The 25,429-nt window shown below is 41.0% G+C and overlaps 1 protein-coding gene across 2 annotated transcripts in view; it reads left to right on the top strand.

Annotated features, from left to right (window-relative positions):
* Nucleotides 1–17,412, top strand: part of LOC131278769 (zinc finger protein 37A-like) — a 45,238-nt gene extending 27,826 nt beyond the window's left edge. For both annotated transcript variants that reach the window (XR_009186210.2, XR_011649080.1), the window contains one exon: nucleotides 16,843–17,412. The gene's annotated coding sequence lies outside the window, so the exon portion shown is untranslated. The remainder of the gene's footprint in view (nucleotides 1–16,842) is intronic.
* Nucleotides 17,413–25,429: the final 8,017 nt, after the last annotated feature.

The raw sequence follows: 25,429 nt of genomic DNA, 5'->3' as shown, positions 1-25,429 counted from the left end.
GATGAAAATTTTGAATGTGTCACAACTTTCAAAATGATTCATTTTTGATCATATGTCAGAGGATTTATTTGAATGGAAATTAATTACTTTGGGAATTGAAAATAAAATTTATTTCCAGGAAATATACTAAAACTCCTGTTTTAGATATGACACCAAAATTGTTACTGAAAATATTCAGTTAGAGGCATGGCCAACTTGCTATAGCATCTAAATTTGAAAAGCATGATTAAGTCGAGTATTCAAAAGTACTGTTTTTAAGCATAAATATGAAGAACCACTGAGTTGAGTATGCTTTATAATTGAAATAGTGTGTATACATGTTTGCTTACTGGAACCTATATAATCCTAGGTAAAATGTACCCCAATTTGGTTGATAATTATGACATGTTGTAAATATTCATGCTTAAACACCTGTGTCTTTTTCAACTGTAAGAACAAAATCTATATTTAAATAAAATATTTGTGGAGTGTAAATCAATGTACTCATATCTTTCTTGCCATTCTCTTGGTGTATATCAATAAATATAGCCATTGTTCTTAAGCACCCTCTCCAATAAAGAATCTAAACAGTGTGTTTGTAAATTTTTTAGCTGAGTAAATGGCTAGATGGAATAATATTTTATGCTGGAGTTAAGTATAAAATTATTGAAAAGATTTTTTATTCTACAAACGAACTTTTGCACAAAGTGCTGTCTCACTCTAAGCTACTAGAAAACTGGACACAATATATGAAACAACTAGAAAACTGGAAAAATATTAAACAACTTTTAAGCAATTGGACATTAGGGGTTGTGTGACTGATTCCTTAGAGAGGAAAAAAAAAAAAGAACATCCCTGTGATGTCCCCAGCTTCCTGTTGGAAGAAAAGCCCTGAGACGGCATATGTAGGGAAAATGCCAAATATAGCCTGGCTCAATAATGGAGAGACGTTTCAGAGTTCAGTGTGGTTAAATCAGCTGTGATTTGGGGAGGAGACTACTGGAGAGGGAGGTAGCAGAGAAAGAGCTCAAGAAATCTGAGAATCATTCTGCATATGCTAAGGGAAGGCTCTTCCAGTCCAGGCACTAGACAGCTGCTGAGGCAGGGACAATTTTTGGGGAAACTCTATGATAGACAGTTCTCAGAGTTTATGCAGAGCTGGGAATCATTTGCTTTCTAACTAGCCAAAACCCCTGTTCCCTCAGATCCTAAGATCTCATACTCTTAAGTTCCCTTTTGGGATGGCGTTTGAAGATCCCATTGGTATATTGGGAGCAGACAAGAGTGGAGGTTTGCCATGATGCCTAATAATCAGCCTTCCAGACTCTGAATGTCTTATTCCCCCTGGCATCTGAGTGGAGCCTCCATCTCCTTATTTATATTTATAAAAATGGAAGAGTAGAACTAACACTGAAAAAATCTCCATGAATATACTAATAAGGTCCTCCTCCCTGCTGACTTCATGGGGAGGCAGGTCAGATGATATGGCTGCACAATTTCAACAGAGCACATGGGTGCAGTCATTCTCTACAATCTAAGAGTAACATTCCATTAAAAAGGAAATTGGAAGAGATTAGGAGCCATGGTCAATCTCTGGGGTCTTTTAGGGCCCCCACAGCTTGCTCAGCATTGAGAGATCCTGGATTTATGACCGCTGGCTCAGGATCAACAAGTCTGCTCATCCTGGAAGAGACAAGAAATCTGTATCCCTTGTAGAAGAAGCAATTGAGAAGAAGGTCTGGGAAGACCAAAGTCGCTATCTCTGCTGGGGGACCCTAGGCAACTCATTTCCCCTCCCCATGTTTATAGCCTTCTCTGGATGGTGATAGGTTCTTACATAAATTTCTTGAGTACCTTTTATGCACCAGACCTATGCTAGGAATGTTCAAATTTTAGTGAGCTGGATATGTTGGATAATGGTGTCCTTGACATAAAGATAAAGAGAATGGGTATCAGAGAGGGAACTGACTTATGTAAGAGTTCCATAGGGAGACTGGTGAGGTTAGCCTATGCATCTAAAATAGAAATATGAAACTGTGTACTGTGAGATCTGATTGTTTATTTTCATTTCACAAGTACTACATAACATTCTTTTTCTAAATGAATTAGTAACAAAGTTAAGATCTGCCATAATGTACAGTTCCAATATTGAGACTTGTCATTCAGGAAACCGGTTAGGTCAGTGTGCATCCTTCCTGATCATTTTCTATGCATTTAAATCCAAATATAAGAACATGCACCAAATATATAAAACAATATTGGCATTTTGTGGGAATTTGAACCATGAAATTTGAAAATTTTCCTTTCACGTTGTAAAATTTTAGCAAATGCAACTTCCAAATTATTTTATAATTATTTGGTATCACAAAGCCTAAAGCTGACTTGCTCAGTTGATTATGAATTGTGGTTTTCACTGCATGGTAGTGGCACTTTAGTAAAGAGAAACTTATGCTAAAAATAGTATTGTTTACACACTTTGGAGGTTTTGAAGTTGAATTAATATTCAGTGCTATGGTTTAAAATTCCATGAAAACGTCATCTGGGTGTTCACGAGGTCACAAAAAAGATATGCCTAAAATCACTGCTAGAGGTCTGAAGAAAATTTTAAGTATTGCTATGACTAATTGAATAATGTTTATAACATACACAGCAGCATTAAGAGTATGCTGGAGTGGTTGTAGATTTATGCTCTAGAAGAATATGTCCTCATTGTGTTTCATTCAGTCCTATGAGAAAATTGGTATGGAATCATATAATTAAAACATTTTAAGGGTCTAAGAATTTTTGTCATGCAGACTGTCCTGGATTGCTCTATGCCAGTATATTTATTTTGCATAGTACAGATTTTTTTGTTTCATACATTTCAGTGTTGAGATTTTAGGATATGTGTTTGTTTTTTAAAAATAAGATACCTTACCTATTCTTGTGTAATTTGCATTTTTAGTTTTATGGTATGCTGTGGACTCTTCTTCCATCGCCAGTGTTAGCTTGATAATATTCTTAGTGACCAAATAGTTTCCCATTGAGCATAGACAAGATTAGTTTGATCAATCAATGTACTGATGGAAATTGACAAAGTTGAACAGAATATTTTTTAAAAATCTTCCAAGGAGTATCAAAGAACTATAAAGACAGTAACTACTGCAATGTGGTATGGAAGAGGGCAGGAATTGTAAGATGTTAGTTCACCATGTCAGCCTGCTTTTGCCCTTGCAGCACAGAATGATCTGAGAGAGTAGCCAGCCTGAGATTTGCTTTTGGGAGTGTTGTGGTACTGATGGGAAAAAAGAGACACCTGTGGTCCATAGGGCAGATGGACTATAATAATAATCTCATCTTTGACTTGGCCCTTGGAGGACTTTCTTACATGATGAACAGGAAGTAAATCAGCCCTCCTACAAATTTTAGCCAGATTTCAAGATGTTTGGGAGGTCTAGAACATTCCTAGGCCCTGAAAGTCTGTTAAAAATACCAAGGAGTGTTGGAGCCCCCATATTCCCTGTCAGAAGCAAGAAAAATTCCTCTGAAGGCAGAAAAATCATCTTAGACCTCAGATAAGTTTTTGAAAATAATTTTTCAATTACTATGCTCGGCACATAATCACAGATAGCCAGGCCAGAAAGAGATAGTAACCATGTGTAAGAACCAGCAGAAATAGCAGACACAAGGGACTCTACGGAAGATTCTTAACACACGTAAATGATGAAACAAAGTTAGTGGTTTATCTCCCTTACAGGAGATACAAGACTGGAGTTAAATATTTTGGCTACTGAAAACAACAAAAAGTGTCCTTGTCATTCTGAAAAATTAACCAAATAGGCATTCTAGAACTGCTTAACACTAATTGGATGGTTTAACAGATTAGACACAAATTGACCTGGAAGATAGTTCAGAGGAAATCATTTATAGTAAAGCACAGAGAGGCAAATGGATGTCAAATATAAAAGAGACTGAAAATTATAAAGGATACATAGTATGTTTTATGTATTTATTTAATTGAGTTGCAGAGGATGTAGAGAATAGTATTTAAGAGATAAATGGTGAGAAATTTCCAGGAATGATTGAAAGACATTTATTCACAGATATCAGAAATGCAGTAATACCAAGGACATAACATAAAATGAGCTCCTGGAAGCCTGATAAGAAAACTATAGAAAATGAAAGATGAAGGTCAAATACTAAAACATCCAGGGAATGAAAAGGTTACATCAGAGGAACAAGAAATTGTCTTCTCATGATCATTAATGAAAGAAAAAGTGAAAGATAACTCTATGTTCCTTTTTGTTCCAAACAAAAATAACTCTTAAGAAAGAGGGCCAAGTAAAGTTTTGAAGACAAAAATGAGAATTTTCTGTCAGAAGTCTTGGGTTAAACAAATAAAAGGGTATTATTCTTTGAAGGAAAGCAAAACAATGCCAGATGAATGACCCAGATTAAGGAAGGTGTGGAGTGCAATTATTGTGGTAAATATGTTGCATAGATAAGAATGAATATTGACCATTTAAACCATAATAATAATTTTTGGTAGGGACGTGTAGATATATAGGTGCAAATTATACAGACGTTACATGAATCTGGATTAAAACAAATTTTAAAAATTGTGTGACCATTAGGGAAATTTGAGCAATGATTGGATATTCTGTGAAAGGAATTATTAGTTTCCAGGAATTGTAGTTATGTTTTTCAAGAAAGTTCTCAATATTTTAGAGATACATAATAAAATATTTACATATGCAGTTATATGATGGCTGAGGTTAGCTTAAAAATCATTCATGTGAAGGTTTGGATGAAACTACTTTGGCCACTATTTAGTAAATACTGAAGCTGAATGATAGGTACTTAGGGTTCAGTGTACTGTTCTTCCTACTTTCGCATAGGTTTGCTAGTTTTCCATCATAAAAGTTAAAAATCAGCATAAGCATAGGTGGAGGGCAACAGTATGACAAGTACCTGGTGGTTCATTATGTGGTTCTTTTTACTTTTGTATATGTTTATTATATTTTCTATAATAAAATGTTGAGATGATATAAAGTAAAACACAAAAATATATATATACAAGTGTGTGGAGAATTGAAATGTAGCCAATAATACTGAAGTCTAGAAGCAGGTAAATTGATGTATAGAATGTGTGAGAATTACTTAGCCCCAAATAGGAACAACCCAGCTGTCTATCAACAGAATAATGTATACATTATGGTATATTCATACAGAGGAATAGTAGATAGCAGTGGAAATTATCTATAGCTACACATGAAGCTTAAATGAGTCTGACAAGTTGATGCCAATCCCCAAGGAAGTCATTCTTAAAAAAATTTTTTTTAAATTATTTTTTTAAAATATTAAAAATATATTTTTAAAAAATCACAGAAGTGCTTACTGTAAAATTCATGATATTGGCTATATTTCAGGAAACAGATACATAGAGTGCTGCTGTGGTCCTGGCGATATCCTAATTCTTACTTGAGTGGCATATATTTGTTTTATCCAGGTCTCTGTATGTGTGTTATATTTTGTAATAAATAGCTTTAAACAAAATTTTAAACACCTTAGTAAATTTGTAAGTTGCATGATCACATTTGGAAAAAATTAGGCTTCATAGAAGTAATTTGGCCAAACTAAAAAAATCAACAAAAAAGTGCAAAATTATTCAGTTATTTAGAATTAAAGGTATATTTTTGGCAGAATATATACCAGCACAGTTTATCTGGTTAGAAAAATAAGAAGCAAAATTAAGAATTATACATATAAATTCATTGCATTAAAAGTTCATAAATATAAACAAATGATTGTTGTATCACATTACATTTTGTGGATGTATCACATTACATTTTGTGGAAGTTATATAGCAAATAATTGATGTAGATTGCAATAATTTCTATAAAGGCAATATTGGAAAAATTAGAAGGGAAGAAATTGTGCAGAATAGAAAATTCACTCAAGATTAAAGTGGCTTCACTATTTTGCTGCAGAAAGTCCTTTCTCACAGCAAGTTCATCAATATATGTTTTAAATTTTAAACTTCTTTTATCAGGAAATACTTTCAAACTTACAGGACAGTTACAAAAATAATAAAAACCCCATAGAAAACACCAACATGTCCCTAACCCCCTCAATTACCCCCAAACCACCAATTTTAACATGTGCCCACATTTGTCTTATCATCCCAGTTATCTATCCATCTGTGTCTCTTATCAATCCATTTTCTGAACCTTGGGGTGTAGGCTGTGTATATCATGTTCCTTGAACACTTAATACTGCCATATACATTTCTAAGAACAAGGGTATTCACTTATATATCCACCTTAAGTGTGGTTTTCAAGTTCAAGAAATTCAACATTGATATAAAGCTTACAGTCTATTTTCAGTTTTTTTTTCATATGTCCCAATAATTTTCTTATGAATCTTCTCACATCCCTTGCTCATTCCCATCCAGGATCATATGTTGCATTTACTTGTCATTGTCTTTTTAGTCATTCAAAATTAAGCACTATATGTATAAATAATAAATTCATTGCATTAAAATGTCATAAATATAAACATTGTGGGAAAATATATACAACATAAACTTTCCCATCCCAGCCATCCCCAAGCATACCATTCAGTGGGATTAGTCACATTCACAATGTTGTGCAGTTCTTGCCACCTTTCATTACTAAAACTTCTCCATCTCCTCAAACTCTACTTTCATATTGCATTAACTCCCCATTTCCTTTGCCTCCTGCCTATTGTAATCTGTACTCTAATTTCTGTGTCTCTGAGCTTGCATATTTTCTGATATTTTCTTTGTGGTTCCATGGGGCTTAAATTTCAAACCCTAAATCTGTAAAAGTTTTGTTTGCTTTGATGTCAATTTAACTTAAGTAGTTTACACAAGCTATGTTCCTATACTCTTCTCTCTGCACATGCATGTAGTTCTTGGCACACATTATGTGTTTATATATTGTGAGTTCAAAACCACTGATTTCTTATTACATCTGTGCATTTGCCTTATCTTGTAAGAAGTAATCCTCTAGGATTCACTGAGATTCAATCCTAGGAACTATGATGTGGAGAGAGGTTCTCTGTCACATACACTGCCTCAGTTCCTGGTTTTCTGTTGTGTCTCACCTTGACTCTACCCTTCTCTTGTTGCATCATCATCTTGCTGCCTGGCTCACCATGTGGGCACTGGCTTGCCACGCAGGCACGCCTTTACCAGGAGGCCTCAGGGACTGAACCCAGGTCCTCCCATATGGTAGGCAGAAGTCCAATCACTTGAGCCACATCTGCATCCTCCATTTTGCTTGTTTTTTTGTTTTCTAGGAGGCACGGAACCTCCTATGTGGGAAGCAGGTGCTCAACAGCTTGAGCCACATCTGCTCCCCATCTTGTGATTTTAATGCAATCTTTGTTATAGTCCAAATTCCCCCTTTTTTGTTGATCTGCTTCTAAATTCTCTGTCTACTGATCTATTTGTCTATCTCTAGTCCTATGTTAACACCAGACCATTTTATGACCACAATTTAAAAATAAATCTCAATATAAGGCAAGCTATCTTAATAATTCTTGTTTTACAAATTTGACTTGTCAAGTTTTACAAAATTCTCCCACAAGAATGGACCTTAGACAAGGTCCTAGGCTTAGGCCAGCCCCAGGATACTTCTGTGACATTGATCTTCCTTTTAATCAGCCTTACAGTAAATATTTAAAATATGACAGGATTAATATGCACTTGTTACTTGCTGGTACATATAAAAGTTATGTTTATACTATATAGTGTAGCCTGTTAAGCACTATGTCTAAATAGCAATAGCACTATGTCTAAAGATGTATATACCTCAATTAAAAACACTTTATTGCTAAAAAATGCTAACCATCATCTGAGCCTGATATCAGGCATTAAACCTGATACTTAAAAATGCATATTTGTGGACTCATTAAAAATGTCAGATTATTTTACCTTTACATTTCAATATCTATTTTCCCTAATGTCTTGTATTTTTTTATCATATTGGAATTTTATATATGTGTGTGTGTGTGTATATATATATATATATATATATATGTAAAATTATTTTTCACCAAGTCCCAGTAAAAACTCCAAATCCCTTTGAACATTTGTTAAAAAATTACTGGCATACCTTGGAGCTATTGCAGGTTTTGTTCCAGGTCACTGCAGTAAAGCGAAGATCGCAATAAAGTGAGTTACATGAAGTGTTTGGTTTCCTGGTACATATAAAAGTTATGTTTATACTATATAGTGTAGCCTATTAAGCACTATATCTAAATAGCAATAGCACTATGTCTAAAATGATGTATATACCTCACTGAAAAATACTTTATTGCTAAAAAATGCTAACCATCATCTGAACCTTCAGCGAGTCATAATCTTTTTTCTGCTGGAGGATCTTGCCTAGGTGTTGATGGCTGCTTACTACTGATCAGGATGGTATTCGCTGAAGACTGAGGTAGCTGTGGCAATATCTTTTAAAAAAGACAACAATGAAGTTGCTGCATCGATTGGTTTTTCCTTTCATGAAAGATTTTCTGAAGTGTGCGATGCTGTTTAATAGCATTTTACCCACAGAAGTTCTTTCAAAAGTGGAGTCAGTCCTCTCAAACTCTGCTTTATAAACTATGTAATATTCTACAGGCTTTGTTGTCATTTCAACAGTGTTCATAGCATCTTCACCAAGAGTAGTTTCCATCTCAAGAAACTACTTTCTTTGATCGTCTGTAAGAAACAACTCTTCCAGTTTTATTATGAGATTGTAGCAATTCAGTCACATCTTCAGGCTCCACTTCTCATTCTATTTCTCTTGCTTTTTCTACTACATCTGCAGTTACTCTTACCACTGAAGTCTTGATCTCCTCAAAGTCATCCATGAGGGCTGGAATAAATGTCTTCCAAACTCCTCTTAAAGTTGAAATTTTGACCTTCTCTCATGAATTGTGAATGTTCTTAATGGCATCTAGAATTGTGAATCCTTTTCAGAAGAGTGTCAATTGACTTTGCCCAGATTCATTGCCATAGCTATGGCAGCTATAGCCTTACCAAATGTATTTCTTAAATAATAAGACTTGAAAGTTGAAATGACTTCTTGATCCATGGGCTACAGAATGGATGTTGTGTTAGCAGGCATGAAAGCAACATGAATATCATTGTACATCTCCTTCAGAACGCTTGGGTGACCAGGTGCATTTCAGTGAGCAGTAATATTTTGAAAGAAATCTTTTTTTTCTAAGCAGTAGGTCTCAACAGTGGGCAAATATTCGGTAAACCATCTTCTAAACAGATGTGCTGTCATCTAGACTTTGTTGTTCCATTACTAGAGCACAGACAGAGTAGATTTAGCATAATTCTTAAAGGCCCTTGATTTACAGAATAGCAAATAAGCATTGACTTTAACTTAAAGTCACCAGCTTCATTAGTCTCTAATAGCAGACTCGGCCAATTCTTTGAAACTTTGAAGCCAGACATTGATTTCTCCTTTGTAACTTCTGAAGTCTTGGATGACATATTCTTTCAAAGGAATTCTTGCCTACATTGAAAATCTGTTGTTTATTGTAGCCACATTCATCAGTTATCTTAGGTAGATCTTCTGGATAACTTGGTGCAGCTTCTACATCAGCACTCGCTGTTTGACCTTGCACTTTTATGTTATGGAGATGGCTTCTTTCCTTAAACCTTACATTAGTCGGCAAAGGGGTGCTGATGCAAAATATCAGAAATTGGTTGATTTTTATAAAGGGTTTTTATTTGGGGAGACGCTTACAGATAACAGGCCATAAAGCATAAGTTACTTCCCTCACCAAAGTCTATTTCCATCTGTTGAAGCAAGATGTCTGCTGATGTCTGCAGGGTTCAGGCTCCCTGGGTTCCTCCCTTCCAGGGTCTAGCTTCTTCCTGGGCTAAGGGTTCCTCTCTTCCTGGGGCTTACTTCTCTTTCCTCTGTGGGCTTACTTCTGGGGCTCCAGGTTAAGGCTTCAGCATCAAACTCCAACATCAAAACTTCAACATTAAAAACCCTCACTTCTGTCCTTTGCCATGTCTTTTATCTGTGAGTCCCCACCCACCAAGGGGTAGGGACTCAACATCCTAACGACATGGCCCAATCAAAGCCTTAATCATAACTTAATCACACCCAGGTACAGACCAGATTACAAACATAATCCAGTATCTGTTTTTGGAATTCAAAACCATATCAAACTGTTACAAACCTCATGAACCAACCTCTGCTAGCTTCAAACTTCTCTTCTGCAGTTTCCTCACCTCTCTTAGCCATCATCAAATTGAAGAGAGTTAGGGCTTTGCTCTGGATTAGCTTTTGGTTTAAGGGAATGTTGTGACTGGTTTAGTCTTCGATACAGACCACTAAAACTTTCTGCATATCAGCAATAAGGCTGTTTTGCTTTCTTATCATTTGAGTGTTGACTGAAGTCACACTTTAAGTGCTCTTGCTATTCTAGAGTTCCTTTAAGAACTTTTACATTTATAACCTGGCTTACTGTTTGGCACAAGGTGTCTAGCTTTCAGTCTATTTTGGCTTTCGATATGCCTTCTTCACAAAGCTTAATCATTTCTAGCTTTTGATTTAAAGTGAGAGACGTGACTCTTTCATTTGAACACTTAGAGGCCTCTGTAGGTTATTAATTGGCCTAATTTCAATATTGTTATATATCAGGGAATAGGGAGGCCTGAAGAGAGAGAGAGAGAAACAGCCAGTTGGTGGAGCAGTCAGAACACACACAATATTTATTAAGTTCCCTGTCTTATATGGTTGTGGTTCATGGTGCCCCAAAATAATTATAATAGTAACAACAAAGATCTCTGATCACAGATCACTAAAACACATAAAATAATAATGAAAAAGTGTGAAATATTGTGAGAATTACCAAAATGTGACAGAGAGGCACAAAGTAAGCTCATGCTGTTGGAAAAATGGTGACAGTAGACTTGCTTGACATAGGGTTGCCACAAATTTTTGATTTGTTAAAAATGCAATATTTGTGAAGTGCAATAAAATGAGGTATGCTTATATTATAATTTTCAATGGGTGTCATGACCTTAAAAATGCTGGCATTGGGAAGCAGATGTAGCTCAATTGATGTGGCTCCCGTCTACCATATGGGAGGTACAGGGCTTGATTCCCCTGGCCTCCTGGTGAAAACAAGCTGGTCCGTGTGGTGAGCTGGCCCATGTGGCGAGTTGGCCTGAGCAGAGAGTTGGCCCATGTGGTGAGCTTGCCCATGTGGTGAGCTGGCCCAAGTGGAGTGCTGGCCCAGGTAGCAGTGCTGGCCCATGGGGTAAGCTGGCCTGAGCAGAGAGCTGGCACAGCAAGATGATGCAACAAAAAGAGACACAGAGGAGAGACAATAAGAGATGCAGCGGACTAGGGAGCTGAGTCCTCCAGAGATCGAGCACCTCTCTCCTCCTCTGGAAGGTCCCAGGATTGGCTCCTGATGCCACCTAAAGAGAAGACAGCAGACACAGAAGAATGCACAGCAAATGGACACAGAGAGCAGACAGTAAGGTTGAGGGTGGGGGGAAGAAGTGAAAAACACCAACAACCAAAAAAAGCTGCTGGGAGTCATTGATATGTTGACCTGATTCTGGTGTCCTTTCCCATACCTGGAATGTAGGCACACTTTTTTCTCCATTTTACCACCAACCTAATTCCATCTGAACTATATAATTTAGAAATTCTATGAGGATCTTTGGTCCTTATGCAAGTTCTTCTTTCCTTCCCCACAGATCACATATCACAAGATGTTCAGGAAAGGGTCAATGAATTTGTTGCCTGCATCTTGTCTTTAAAGTAGCTGCTGGAAGCTTCTCTCCCTGTCCCCTACATATTCACACAAAATAAAAGTTCAGTGATGTTAATCACCCTACTAAAACAAAGTAGATTTACCAATACTCTCAGAATTCCCCAAACTAATGTAGGCAGTCTGATTCGTATAGATGAGCACAGAAATGCCAGTGTTGGAGATGTGCTGATTGATGTGTTGGAGAACATGCCTCTGTGCAGACCTGAATCCTAGGTCTGTATGTGGAACGTACCCTCTCTCTCTCCCCCTCTTTAATGCACTTGGGGTCCTATAGTTGTTTAGTGAAAAAACATCTACCATAGAGAAGGAGGTATATATTCTTGATGGCATTTTCTTTTTTGATTTAGCATTCACTTGGGAGAATTGGTGGTGGAGGACTTTTCTCCCACTCCAGTTATGTAGAAGTTTCATTACCTATTAGTGCTCCATAGAGAATGAAATCTCTAGTATGACACTTGACCCCCCTAGAATGACTAGAATAAAAAAGATGGACAATAATTGTTGGTGAGGATGTGGAGAAAATGGACCCTCATACCTTACTAATGGAAATGTAAAATGTTTTGGAGAACAATCTGGCAGTTCCACAAAAAGTTCAACATACAGTTATTATATGACCTAACCATTATTACTCCTAGGATTCACCCAAGAGAGTTGATAATGTATGTCTAATATGTGTGAATGTGTTTGATGATAACAAAATGCCATACCTATGTCATCATAGCCAAAAAATGAAAATGGTAAAAGCCTGTCATTTGGAATAAACAAAATGTGGTATATATATATAAAATGGAATACTCTTGGGCCATATAAAAGGAATGAAGTATTGATACATGCTTGCATCATGGATGGAACTTGAAAATAAGTGCAAGAAGCCACACAAAGTGCTATATGTTGTATGATTGTAGGATTCCATTTATATGAAATGTCTATAATAGGTAACTCTATAGAGACAGAAAGCAGGTTAGTGATTGCCTGGGGTTGAGGGTGGAGAATGGGAAATGAGTGCTAATGGCTTCTTTTTTGGGTGTTGAAAATGTTATAAAATTAGTGGTGATGGGTGCACAAAATATACCAAAAGCACTAGTGTGTACATTTTCAGAGGGTGAACTTTAGGGCATGTGCATTGTAATTCAATTAAGCTATTATAAAGAAACCTGAATATTTGGGCAGGATTCTGACACAACTGCCTGATTCCAGAAACTGAATACGATTTACTGAAACTGATCCTCAAGTAGTGAAAATACAGAAAGCCTGAGTTCAGGCTACAAGAATCAAGTTTCCAGCATTTTGAGGTACCAAGCAGATTTTATTCAAGAGAACACGAATAGATACATTATTTTTCATGTAAAGTAACCTTACATATTTACCACATTATAGGCTTTGAAATGATTGGAGAAATTAAATTTACTTCCATATAACTGGAAATCTTCTGTCTTAAAGTGGTTATATGTGCTGCTTCTACTGCTTCCATAATCTTTTTTTTATTGTTCAAAATATGCTTTTAGTGGGATTCTATGTGTTTGCTCCTATTGGTTTACTCCTTGAAAGCATTCAAGAAAGTTTTCCTATTCTGATGTAGGTTAAGTTCAATGTATCAAGAAACCCCTCAGGGGAGCAGATGTAGCTTAAGTGCTTGAGTGCCTGCTTCCCATGTACGAGGTCCCAGTTTCCATCCCTGGTATCTCCTAAAAAAGAAAGGAAGAAAGGGAGGGAGGGAAACATCTTAAATTCAGTTTGATTCTCTGTAAGAATTTGAAACAAGATATTCAATTCCAAAGAGTCAAACAAACATAAATCTCTTTCTTCCCTCTCTCCTGGCCTTCTCTCAGCCTGGTCTGAAAGGTTCAAGTCCATCTTGATTCAGGTATTCTTACCTATGAATTTATTGCTCTTTATCTAATATTCTCAATCAGATCATCCCCATTCCCCTTGAGAGCTAATACTGATTTAGGTTTCAGTTTCATCATGATTAACATACTTAAGTAGGAAAAAACTTAATTAATTTGTGTGGTATCATATACAAATACCATTTTGCTCTCCTGAAATTATACCTTAAAAACTTAATGGAGTTTCAGTGCCCCTGAAACTTTATCCATTCATTTACTGCCTATATCTTAGAGCACGCTACTTCAAAAAAAAAGACAGATATCATTGGGTACATTTAAAAAAATTATGAAATGGTCTTTATTCAAAATATTAGCACATTTAAAAGCTTTTAAGATAATTAGAAAAATCTTTACAACACACAAGCACATTTAACATTTTCCTTTCATTCTGTTTTTTTCTCTAGATAATATTAGATTTAAATATGCATAATTGCATAAAATCAGAAGAATTTTCCAGTTTTCAATATAATTGTAATTTCCACTTTGAATGGCTATACATGGACTTTAAAATATGAGCAGTTAGGCTGCACTCACATTTTCCCCACTTGACCAAAAAAAAAAAAAAAAAAATCAGCATGGGAAGCTTGTGGAGCTCCTTTCCCTTAGAATAGGTCTTTAACATGACTGCACCTTTGAATCACTTTGGGCTTTGCCAATGAAATCAAAGGTCTCTTAGGCGAGATTTTCTTGAACTGCACAAGTAGTACCAGTGGGCAGCTGTGTTTGAGAACATGCTGCTATAGCAGTGGTTCCCAAATGTGAGTGTGCTGCAGAGCCACCTGGAGGGCTTGGTAAAGGCCAGCGCATCGGGCCCCCTCCCCAGAGGTTCTGATTCAGAAGGCCTGGGCTGGGGCCCAAGAATGTGCATTTTCTAACACATTCTCAGGTGATGCTGTTTTTGGTCTGGGACCCCACTTTGAAACCCACTGCTTTACAGAGAGAGATTCCTGTAGGATAAGCTGCCTGTGAGATTTTATAAGATCAGAAGTAATATCTATTTTTCTGACAAATGATCTTAAATTGAATGGCTTTTAGGAAAAGCGTGCGCCAACTTATACTTCCATTAGCAAGGGCTACTTGCTTCGCTTCAGTTTGCCGCTCATAGTTACAAGAATTGTTGATGGTGTTTTTCTGATTTTACGGTTGGAAATGTTATTTGGAAAACAGTTTAATTTGGAGCCTCCCCTCATGGTCTAAAGTCAGTTCCATGTGATTTAAATAGCCCATTGTGAAAACCCAGCTGTGTGTGGAGGAGGGAGTCGGTGGGAAGGAGGGACGAGGCGTTGCTTCATTGAAAATCATGTGTTCTGGGAGATATTTCTGCCCTGCCTTGCCTGGTCACTGGGACTTGTAGTTAGATTGGCTTCTTACATATGGTGCCTGGCTAATTGCATCCAGAGTGTGGTCCTTAATCTTTAGAGTACATCTCTGGAAGTTCAGGTTCAATTTTCTTAAAAAAAAAAAAATCTCTGGACGATTCAAGGGGGCAGAGGGAAGAAGGACCTGCAAGCTGTGAGTGGAGGGCGGCATTGGCCCCGGGAGTCCTGCAGCCTCACCCCTGCCTGCCCCGGGTAAGTCCACAGCAGGCGCTGACAAAGGAGGGCCTCTGTCTGGTGCAGCAAGGAGTGGGCTTGAATCTGTGTCCTCTGTATCTAAAATTACAAAAATTGACAGGAAGAAAAACAGACTTAGATGTTCACTAGGTGTCTGGGAAGGAGGTTGCAAGATGAGCTGCTTGTTTTTAGCAGGTTTGAAAAAGGTATGAAAACCCCAGCAAGCGCCTGGCATCTTGGTCGCCTACTTGCACGGAGACCTGGAGGTCAGTACTGGGTCTCCAGGCGGGCATCGACGGGGTAGGTCCAGCCTGACACGGCTGTTCTCTTTGAGGGGCTCTCATGCACCAGGATGCAACACGGGAGCCTGTTTCCTGTGTCACGTAGCCTGCTCCCCAGCTTTCTTGTCCTGCCTGTGGTGAGGGAGGGGACAGGCAGTATTCACTCCACTCAGAGCAGGAGGGGTAGCAGTGCTCTATATCCTCTTCTCCACTGCAGTGTGACTTGGACACATAAATTAATCCATCAGCTTCTTAGGCAGATGATGCTCCAAATCAGGATTGTTGTGAGCAATTAAAAATTGAAATTGCTTGGCATATCAATTGTGCTTAAATGCCTTTTTTTAAAGAGTTAGCCAATGTGTATGAATCAAATTCTTTCTGGTCCTAAATGCTTTTCTGGGAACGTCCTTCTGGACATCACAAATTGGTCAAGGAAGCAGATATTCCTGATGTGGGGACAAGCAGTAACACCAAGCTTCTCTGCTGGTGTGTTGCCTGCCCATCTGTCTTACCAGGATAAAAATACATTTGCATAACACCCTTCAGGCTGTAAAGACCATGCCCCCAGTTCACCTTTAATAGCCTGTAAGAAATGCAGACATGTTTCACTATCCCCATCTTTTTTCCTTGAGGAAAGTGAAGTTCTGAGAGTTTCATGATGTCTCCAGGGCCACACAGCTGGCAAAGTTAAGAGTAAGACTTGAAGTTTGTCTTGAGACGTTCAATTGACTGTGTTCAGAATCAGCTGGGGAGCTTGGTTAAAAGTACCGAGGCCTGTGTCAGTGAGCCTGGGCCTCCTGCCCTAGTGTGCCAGGTGACTGTGGTGAGAACCACTGCCTTAGACTTTGCCTTTGCTCACAGTCTACTGGTACCCAGAAAGCACTCCCCCACAGGTGAGGCATAGGTGAATGCAAGGATGTCATCCTAGAAGTGGGTATTTCTACAAGCACAAGATTGCCTTTCACCTGTGTCCTGGAAGATGAAAAAAGGCTGTCAAGATGGGGAAGATGTTGCAGGGAGAGCACTCGAGGGTGTGGGAAGGGCTTCAGTCAAGGCACGTAGGTGTGAGGAAGTGGTAAGTTGAGGGAGGTGTCTGGGAGCCTGTAAGAAATACCAAGAAAAGATCATTCCGAGAAAGCAGAATGGGGCAAGCCCTATCAGATCCCTGCGTTTATGGGTAAGAATCTGTGCTATGTGTCTAGTCTTAGGAGGCCATCATGCTGAGCTTGCACTATAAGAAAATGATCCTTATTTCATGATAAGGTGTTGAGGCTTACGTGGTAAGTAAATTAACGCTCTCTCTTCCTATTCCCCACTTGGGTTTGGCTTCAGATTGAAGAACTGGACACAGTCAAGGAAAGAAGCAATGGCCTCCTGGGGACAGAACCAGGACCAAGGATGACAAGCACCTGTTCTGAGCACCCCTGATGACCAGCATGCTGTCCTCCACCCTGCTAGGAGGTCAGAAGATGTTCCTGGCCAGGGGCCCAACTCAGGGAACCCTGAAGTCAGGAGCGTAAGCATGGCCCTGAGTCCTTCTGTGATGTCCAGGGCAAGCGTGGGACCTTCTTTGGCCTTGCCCAGTTCGCCATTCTACACCGGCTGTCCAACTACCCAACCACAGCATCCAAGTACTCCCATACCTTCCACATTTTCTCCAAATGAAGAGTCTTGGGGGTGGGGGAATAGAGAACAAAACCCCATCCCAGGACAAGCCCTTCTTAGGTCACTGGCTGACTCCTGCAGAGAAGACACAGGGCTGCCCCAGCAACTTGGCTGCAGACTCTTGCAGCAGTTATTGCAGGAATGTCCTGAATGGGAACAACTATTGAACCCAATGCTCAAGACACTTCTACAGAGTTTTCTAAAATCCCAATGCCCAAAGAATCCCCAGGAGATACTTTTTGGCCTGAGAGATCCACATCAGAAGTGAGAAAGCTGCTCCAGTGGCTGCTTGGACTTGGACATGTTCCCAAGTGGAAGATGCTCTTAGATCAGAGTCTCAGGAGGATCCTTCAGCAATATGTTTCATCCCAGGGGTAGCAGCCTGGCCAGGGAAAGCAGCAGGGACAGACCCTGCAGGCCTGTCTGCCCATGTCCCAGCAGTGGCAGTGGCGGCAGCAGCAGCAGCAACGTGCCCTCAGAGGGCAGCAGTTGCAGATGCTGCAGGTCTATCTGCTCACATACCAGTATTCTCAGCAGCCCCAGGTACTACGACCTGGCCAGGGAGGGCAGCAGGGGCAGGCATTGCAGGCCTGTCTGCCCACATTCCAGATCTGCAGCAGCAGCCTGCCCAGGGTGGACAGCAGCCACAGATGCTGCCGGTCTATCTGCCCATGTACCAGTATTCTCAGCAGCCCCAGGTACTACAGCCTGCCCAGGGCAGGCAGCAACCACAGATGTTGCAGGCCTATCTGCCCACTTTCCAGTATTCACAGCAGCCCCAGGTGCCGCAGCCTGGCCAGGGAGGGCAGCAGGGGCAGATGCTGCATGTCCCTCAGCCAACTTACCAGCAGTGACAGCAGCAGCCTGACTTCCATGGACAGCAGCCACAGATGCTGCAGGCCTATCTGCCCACGTTCCAGTATTCACAGCAGCTCAGCTCAGCCGACCAGCAGCCAGGAGGGTTGCAGACCACTCGTCCTCCCCACCAGGGCAGTGGTGGTCAACACTGAGCCTGGCAGGGAAAGGCAGCTGCTCACTCTGCCAGTCTCACACGGTAATGCCATGAGAGTCCCTCCATTACAGTCCTTTTGAATACCTGGCTGTAGATACATAAACCCCCACACACGAACATCTCCACCCTCTTAGCTGCAGAATTTGGGGCAGCCCTTGCCATCTCTAGAATCATGAAGGAATTGTCTTTTCTGGAGCCTCTGAAATCACTTCTGCAGAAACGGGAGCAGGTTCATATTGGCTGCAAAAACTACAATGATCTCAATGGCAGGATGCTAGATGCCTCCCCATCAAAGGTTCTAGACATCATCTCAGAGGCAGAAGCTGGCACAGGAGGTCCAGGGATGAGCGCCCTCTGCTGCACTCCTGAGAACACCAGGGGGTTCATGTGCAGCGCTCCTGACTGAGCTCTACATGCTCATTTGGTTAAAGAGTTTCACAGTTTTAGAAGGTACAGCTGTCTCGTCCCCACACCTTCACAACTGCAACTCCGTAGGGATAATGCAACATGCATCATCTCTGTGGAGACTATCGCTGCTGTCATTTTATTCAATTACTGTTTTATTGTGCAAGTTAAATTTCAAGAACTGATGGAGTCACATCCCCCACCAGCATTCCTCTTCTCAGGAGCAGATACAGTACAGGACTCGGGGTTGTCCTGATGGGCAAGGTCACGTAGTGCAGCGTACAATGACTTATTTTCCTAATGGGGGGACATGAAATCTTATAACCAGGAGAAATCACTGCAAAATTATCCTTTATCCTTGTACTTTGAGGAAAACCAATATTTATGAACCATAATCTGCTAACAGTCCAGGGGGAAGGATGTGGGTTATGTTGTAGCTTTCATTTTTTTCCTAATGACTCAATAAAGCTGTTACATGTTCTTTTTCTGAGTCACCGGATTCCCCTGCTGCTCTGTGTCCTCCATCATATTAGGTTTCAGAACCAGGAGCTCTTTGCCTTGGTATTGGGGCCCTCCTTTCTCTTACAGGTCTGCTAATTGATTCTGATGGATCTAATGGCTAAGTCTTGAGCAAAGCCTGTCTTTCATCCAGGGCTTTGCTTATGACTTCTCTTTAGCCAGGGCTAGCTTTCTCTCTAAAAACTCAAAGCCTAAATACTTACTTTTTTAGTTGTAAACAACAGAACTTATTTTTGGCTGTGGATGTATCCTTGACAGTCTGTTTCCTATATATGGATATTATTATATATATATATATATATCTTCATGAGGAGATGTTCTATTAAACATTGGTTCAGGAAAATTATGGGTAACTTTCTTCTTGCACAAGTAAGGAAGTTTAGGCCCTGAAAACTAATTCAAATTGCTCCACAAAAATTAAGAACTGTACCAAGAACAGGAAGAATTGTTTAGCACAAGTGGACACACAATATCAGGTGTAAAAGAAAGTCAAGCCACGTGTTATGGGCTAATGTCTTTGCAAAAGCCCCAGGAGGACGCTCACTGCCAAGACTTGATCCCCTGGATTGCAGAAGACGAAGCCTCTAGTGACCCTACCCTCTATAACTAGATGGTAAGCAGATTTAAGAAAGTAAAGGGCAAACTCTCGTGAAGATTACTCGATGGACACAGAAGTAGAGAAAATATTTTGTTTGCTTTTTAGTTTTTTTTAATAAGTTTTTTTAAAAATTATTAATTTATTTCTCTCCCCTTCCCCTCACCCTCCCAATTGCCTGCTCTCTGTGTCCATTCGCTGTGTGTTCTTCTGTGATGGCTTCTATCCTCATCAGTGGCATCAGGAATCTGTGTTTCTTTTTGTTGCATCATCTTGCTGTGTCAGCTCTCCATGTGGGCGATGCCATTCTTGGGCAGGCTGCACTTTCTTTCACACTGGGCTGCTCTCCTTATGGGGTGCACTCCTTGTGCATGGGGCTCCCCTACACAGGGGACACCCCTACATGGCAGGGCACTACTTGTGCGCATCAGCACTGTGCATAGGCCAGATCCACACAGGTCAAGGAGCCTGGGGTCTGAACCATGGACATCCCATGTGGTAGACGGATGCCCTATCTATTGGGCCAAGTCCGCTTCCCAATAAGTTTTTAATTGAGGATACCATACCTCGAGAAAAGTTCCCAAATTATAAGTGTAAGGTCAATTAAGAGTCACAAAGAGAACACACCTGTACAGCTACCACTTACTCAAGAAATACAGTATTACTAACTTCATAGAAGCCAGTTTTGGGCTCCCTCCTAGTCTCTGACCCCTCCGTTATTAACTGCTGTCCTGACTTCTAACCCTATGGCCTGTTTTTGATATATTATTGTGTTAGTCAGCCAAAGGGGTGCTGACACAAAATACCAGAAATTGGTTGGTGTTATAAAGGGTATTTATTTGGGGTAGGAGCTTACAGATACGAGGCCATAAAACATAAGTTATTTACTTCCCTCACCAAAGTCTATTTTTGCAAGTTGGAGCAAGATGGCTGCCAACATCTGTGAGGGTTCAGGCTTCCTGGGTTCCTCCCTTCCTGGGGCTTGCTTCTTTTTCCTTTGCTTATTTCCTGGAGCTCCAACTTAAGGCCTCAGCATCAAACTCTGACATCAAAACTCCAACATCAAAAACACTTCAACTCTGTCCTTTGCCATGCCTTTTTATCTGTGAGTCCCCACCCACCAAGGAGTGGGGACTGAAAGCCCTACTGACACAAGAGGTTTACCTGATTAATCAAGTAAACCTCTGAATCCAATATAATCTCATATGCCCAGAGGAGAAGACCAGTTTACAAACATAGTCCAATATTTCTTTTTGGAATTCATCAATAATATCAAACTGCTACCATTATTAAATCCCAATAGTCAGACACGAACAAGGAGAAAATTTAGTCCAACAAACTTTGGCTTATTGGCTTGCTGCAACAAGGGAGGGCACAACAGAGAAACCATGAGCTGATCTTGGTGGGGAGAGGCTTTAGAAAGGATTAGGCTGGGGTCGAATAATTCCAAGTAAAAGTTAGGGAAGTGAGGATCAGTTCTAAATTGGTTGCTGTCATGAAGTATGGGCAGCTTAGTAATGAGGTATCTCAGTAATGCTTGGCAGGTCATGTTAGTAAAGCAGGGCTGGGCATCATTGGTGAAAAAAGCAGGAGTAACTCAAGGAAGAGAGTCACTGTGTGTGCTTCACATTTGCAGCATGATGGTGGGAGAAATGTTTTCTGTTAACCTTGCAGCTGACTTTATCTGTGCTATCAGCTAACAGATAATCATAGATAACAGGGATGATTTTTACTTTCTCAGTCTCCTGCTGATATTTACTTTGAGTCCTGAGCTAATTTTGCTCTTTGGGTATAAATGAAATGACATGTATTTTCTTCCGCATGTGACTTTTGTTTAACATTTTGTTTGTGAGAGTCATTCTGATAGTTGTATATAACTTTACTTAATAGTGCAGTATAGTTTTCTACTGTATGCTCTGCTATTGACGAGCATTGGAGAGCTTTCAGTTCTCAGCTTGGACAAATAACGCTGCTATGAACATTCTAGTGCATGCCTTTTGATGAACATATGGGCCCATTTCTGTTGGGCATGTACCGAGAATAAGGTTGCTGGGTCATGTGGTATACATATTTTCAGCTTTAGTAGATTCTGCCATTGTTTTCCAAAATAGTTCCTGCAATTTATATTCTTAGTAGTGTATGAGAGTTGCAGTTTCTCCATATCCTTACCAATGTAGGTATTGTCTGCCTTTTCATTTTAGCCATTATAGTAGATGTGTAGTGTATTGATTTTTAATTGCATTTACTTGATGACAAATAGACATTTTATATGTTTATTGGCTATTCAGATATACTTTTCTGTGACATCACTTGTCTTTTGCCCATTTTTCTATTGGGTTGCCAGCCTTTGTCTTATTAATTTGTAGGTGTTGTTTGTATATTCTTGATAAATTGCTCTTATCAGATTAAGTATTGTAAATATCATGGCTTGCCATTTTACTCTCTTAAAAGTATCTTTTGCAGGGGTGTCCCCCATGTAGGGGAGCCCCATGTGCAAGGAGTGCGCCCCTTAAGGAGAGCCGCCCAGCCCAAAAGAAAATGCAGCCTGCCCAGGAATGGCGCCACACCCATGGAGAGCTGACACAGCAAGATGATGCAGCATAAAGGAACACAGATTCCTGTGCCGCTGACAACAACAGAAGTGGACAAAGAAGACGCAGCAAATAGACAGAGAACAGACAACCGGGTTGGGGGGGGGGAAGGGGAGAGAAATAAATCTTTAAAAAAAAAAAGTATCTTTTGCACAGAAAATCCTAATTTTAATATATTCCAATTCAATGTTTTTATTTCTCTTCTGGTCCCTTTACATCAATTTTTGCCTATTCCTAGGTCATAATGTTATTCTTTGATATTTTCTGTTGGAAACTTTTAAAAAGTCTTTCATATTTAGATTTGAAATTCATGAAAAATGTAGTGTGAATGGTGTAATCAAAGGATCAAGCTTCTCCCTCCTCCCCCACATGGTTATCTATTGACATCAATCTACTTGTTTGAAAAGACCATCTTTTTTCACCACTGCACAGAACTCTCAAGTCTGTTCTATTGATATATTTTCATTCCTGTTCCACTCTTACGTTTGATTCCACTAAACCAGCGGCAGGACTCACCCCAAAGAAAGAAATAGGGGAAGATCTATCCAGGACTGCCCCAAGCCACCTCACAGCTGGGCTTCGTGAGAGTCCAAAGAAAGAGCCACTACACTCCAGGGTAATCAGTCTGAAAGCATTTATTAGGAGAACTTCTTTACAGAGCACAGCAGCTACCTTGTGACAGACAGCAAGATAGCAAGAAGTTCATTAGATTGTGTCCATGCCTATGGCAGTCACTTACAGGTTGAGGAACAAAGGTGACTAAGTGCCAGGGGCCTGTGTGCAAGTACTGGGAAATCATCTTGCTATGTGCTCTTTTCTCAAAACAAGATGTGCTCCTGATAGGCTGCACTCAGGTTAGAGCAGCCAAAGCTCTCTGTGCCTCTAGAGTGTTGGAGGGATGTCTGAGGAGGAGGGCAGGGGTGAATTCAGTCCTTGGTGGAGTAGGAGATGCTATATGTATTGCACAACCAATCTCCCTACCAGACTGTACAGTCTCACATGCCCGTTCTCCCGTAGGTGTCCCTAGGCTATGGGCAGGGTAGAGGTAAAGCTTGTAAAATGGTTTTCCCCATTTTTAAGGAGCATTGGAGACAAAATCTGCACCAACAATAGAATAAGTCCAGTTGCCCCAATATGCAGAAGGCCTATCAATAGTGTTTTCCAACAGTGAGCCCACCCTGAGAACCAAGCCTTCCTTTGGCACCACGGTGAATCATCACCCATTTGACCTATGATTTGCAGTTGTTTTTGTGGGTGGGCAAAGGACTTATTCACTTTGATTTCCTTAACTAGACTGTAGGCACAACACTCAGTTTTTATTAAGGCACACTTTCTCTTTGAACTGCAGTGAGAATATTCAGGACCATGCAGTTTTGTAACACAACCTTGCATAGAGCCACAGTTTCTTGATTTAGGGGAAGAAAGCTGCAGCGGCTTGCTCGGTCAGTAGAGGTGGGGTCTGGCTGCAGACGAGGGGTCGGTCCAGCTCAGGACGAGGGGTCGGTCCCACTCCCACTCAGGACGAGGGGTCGGTCCGGCAGCAGACGAGGGGTCAGTCTCACAGGGGTTGCATGGTTCGGCTGACGGGGTCGCCCGGTGAAGCTGGCGACGAGGGGGTCACCCGGAGAAGCAGGTGATGAACTGGGGACAAGGGAGGCCAGCCCCTTGTCAGGGGCTCTCAGGACTGGAGGGCGCACGCCAGAAGAACTACCACGGAGACAAGGTAAACACGCAAGTCCACTTTATTGAGGGAGAGGCAACAGTTTTATAGGGGCTGGGGAAGGCTGATTGGTTGAAGCCATGCCCTGTTCTGATTGGTTGCCAGAGAAAGGTCAGTGGGTGGTACTGGATGGGGGAGGGGTGGTGATTAGGAATTGGCTGTTGCTGTTGCTGGGGGAAGTGGCAGGGCTCAGTGATTGGTGGCTGCTGTTGCTGGGGGAAGGGGCAGGGTTTAGGGATTGGTGGCTGCTGTTGCTGGGGTGGAGGGCAGACTTGAGTTTCCCGCCCACGCCTGGCTGTTGCTGCTGTCGGGGGGAGGGAAAAGGGCAGACTAGAATTTTCCACCCTGCGCCTGCGCAGGGAGAAAGAAGAAGGGTGCCGCCCCACAGGCATCGTGTGGCGCCATCCGGGAGGAGGGGCGGCCGCGGAAGCATGGCTGCCGAGAAGGGGAGACCCGAGGGCACTCTGCGCCCATGCCGAGCTCCCTTCAGGGGTGGCGGTGAGTCCGACCAGCCACCCTATTATGGGGGCAGCGGCTTGGCCTGCCGTGGCTGCTCCCCCGCCAGGCCAGCAAACCACACTTCAGCCCGAGGGGTGACCGCAGAAAGCTGTGCACAGTGTTGTTGAGGTCCATGGTTACAAACTTTTGGAATTTTTATATCTTTAGCATGATCTCAATATCACCTCCTTGGGGAGCAAAAACAAAGATCAAATAATCCCACCAAGGAGCTGGCCCATGCACAGTGCTGATGCAACCAAGGAGTGCCCTGCTATGCAGGAGTGCCCTGCCATGCAGGGGTGTCCCCCATGTAAGGGATCCCCAAACGCAAGGAGTGCACCCCCTAAGGAGAGCCACCCAGCGAGAAAGAAAATGCAGCCTACCCAGGAATGGCACCGCACACATGCAGAGCTGACGCAGCAAGATGATGCAAAAAAAAGAAACATTCCTGTGCCACTGACAACAACAGAAGTGGACAAAGAAGAAGACGCAACAAATGGACACAGAGAACAGACAACTGGGGTGGGGGTGGGGAGTAAGGGGAAACAAATAAATCTTTAAAAAAAATCCCACCTAAAGAATAAAGACCTGTTCCACCTCCCCCTCCAAATAGGCTCATTTAAGGGCACTGGGATTGTGTCTGATATCCTAGAGTTCAAACAGGAGAAGCCAAGAGTGCATCTTTCTATCCACTTGGCAGAGGGGCAGAGCTTTAATTTGCTAAAGCCTGCCAAGAAATATACCAGAAATGGATTGGCTTTTACAATGGGAATTTATTAATTTATAATCTTATAGTTCCAAGACTGAGAAAAATGCCCAAATCAAGGCATCAGGTGAAGTTCTTTCCCTGAAGATATGGCTGCCAGTGATCCTGGACCCCTGTCATGTGTCAGGGCAAAATGGCAGTGTCTGCT

This window comes from Dasypus novemcinctus, chromosome 6 (assembly GCF_030445035.2).
Source record: "Dasypus novemcinctus isolate mDasNov1 chromosome 6, mDasNov1.1.hap2, whole genome shotgun sequence".
Lineage (NCBI taxonomy): Eukaryota > Metazoa > Chordata > Mammalia > Cingulata > Dasypodidae > Dasypus > Dasypus novemcinctus.
This window is presented reverse-complemented; position numbering and strand designations above follow the sequence as displayed.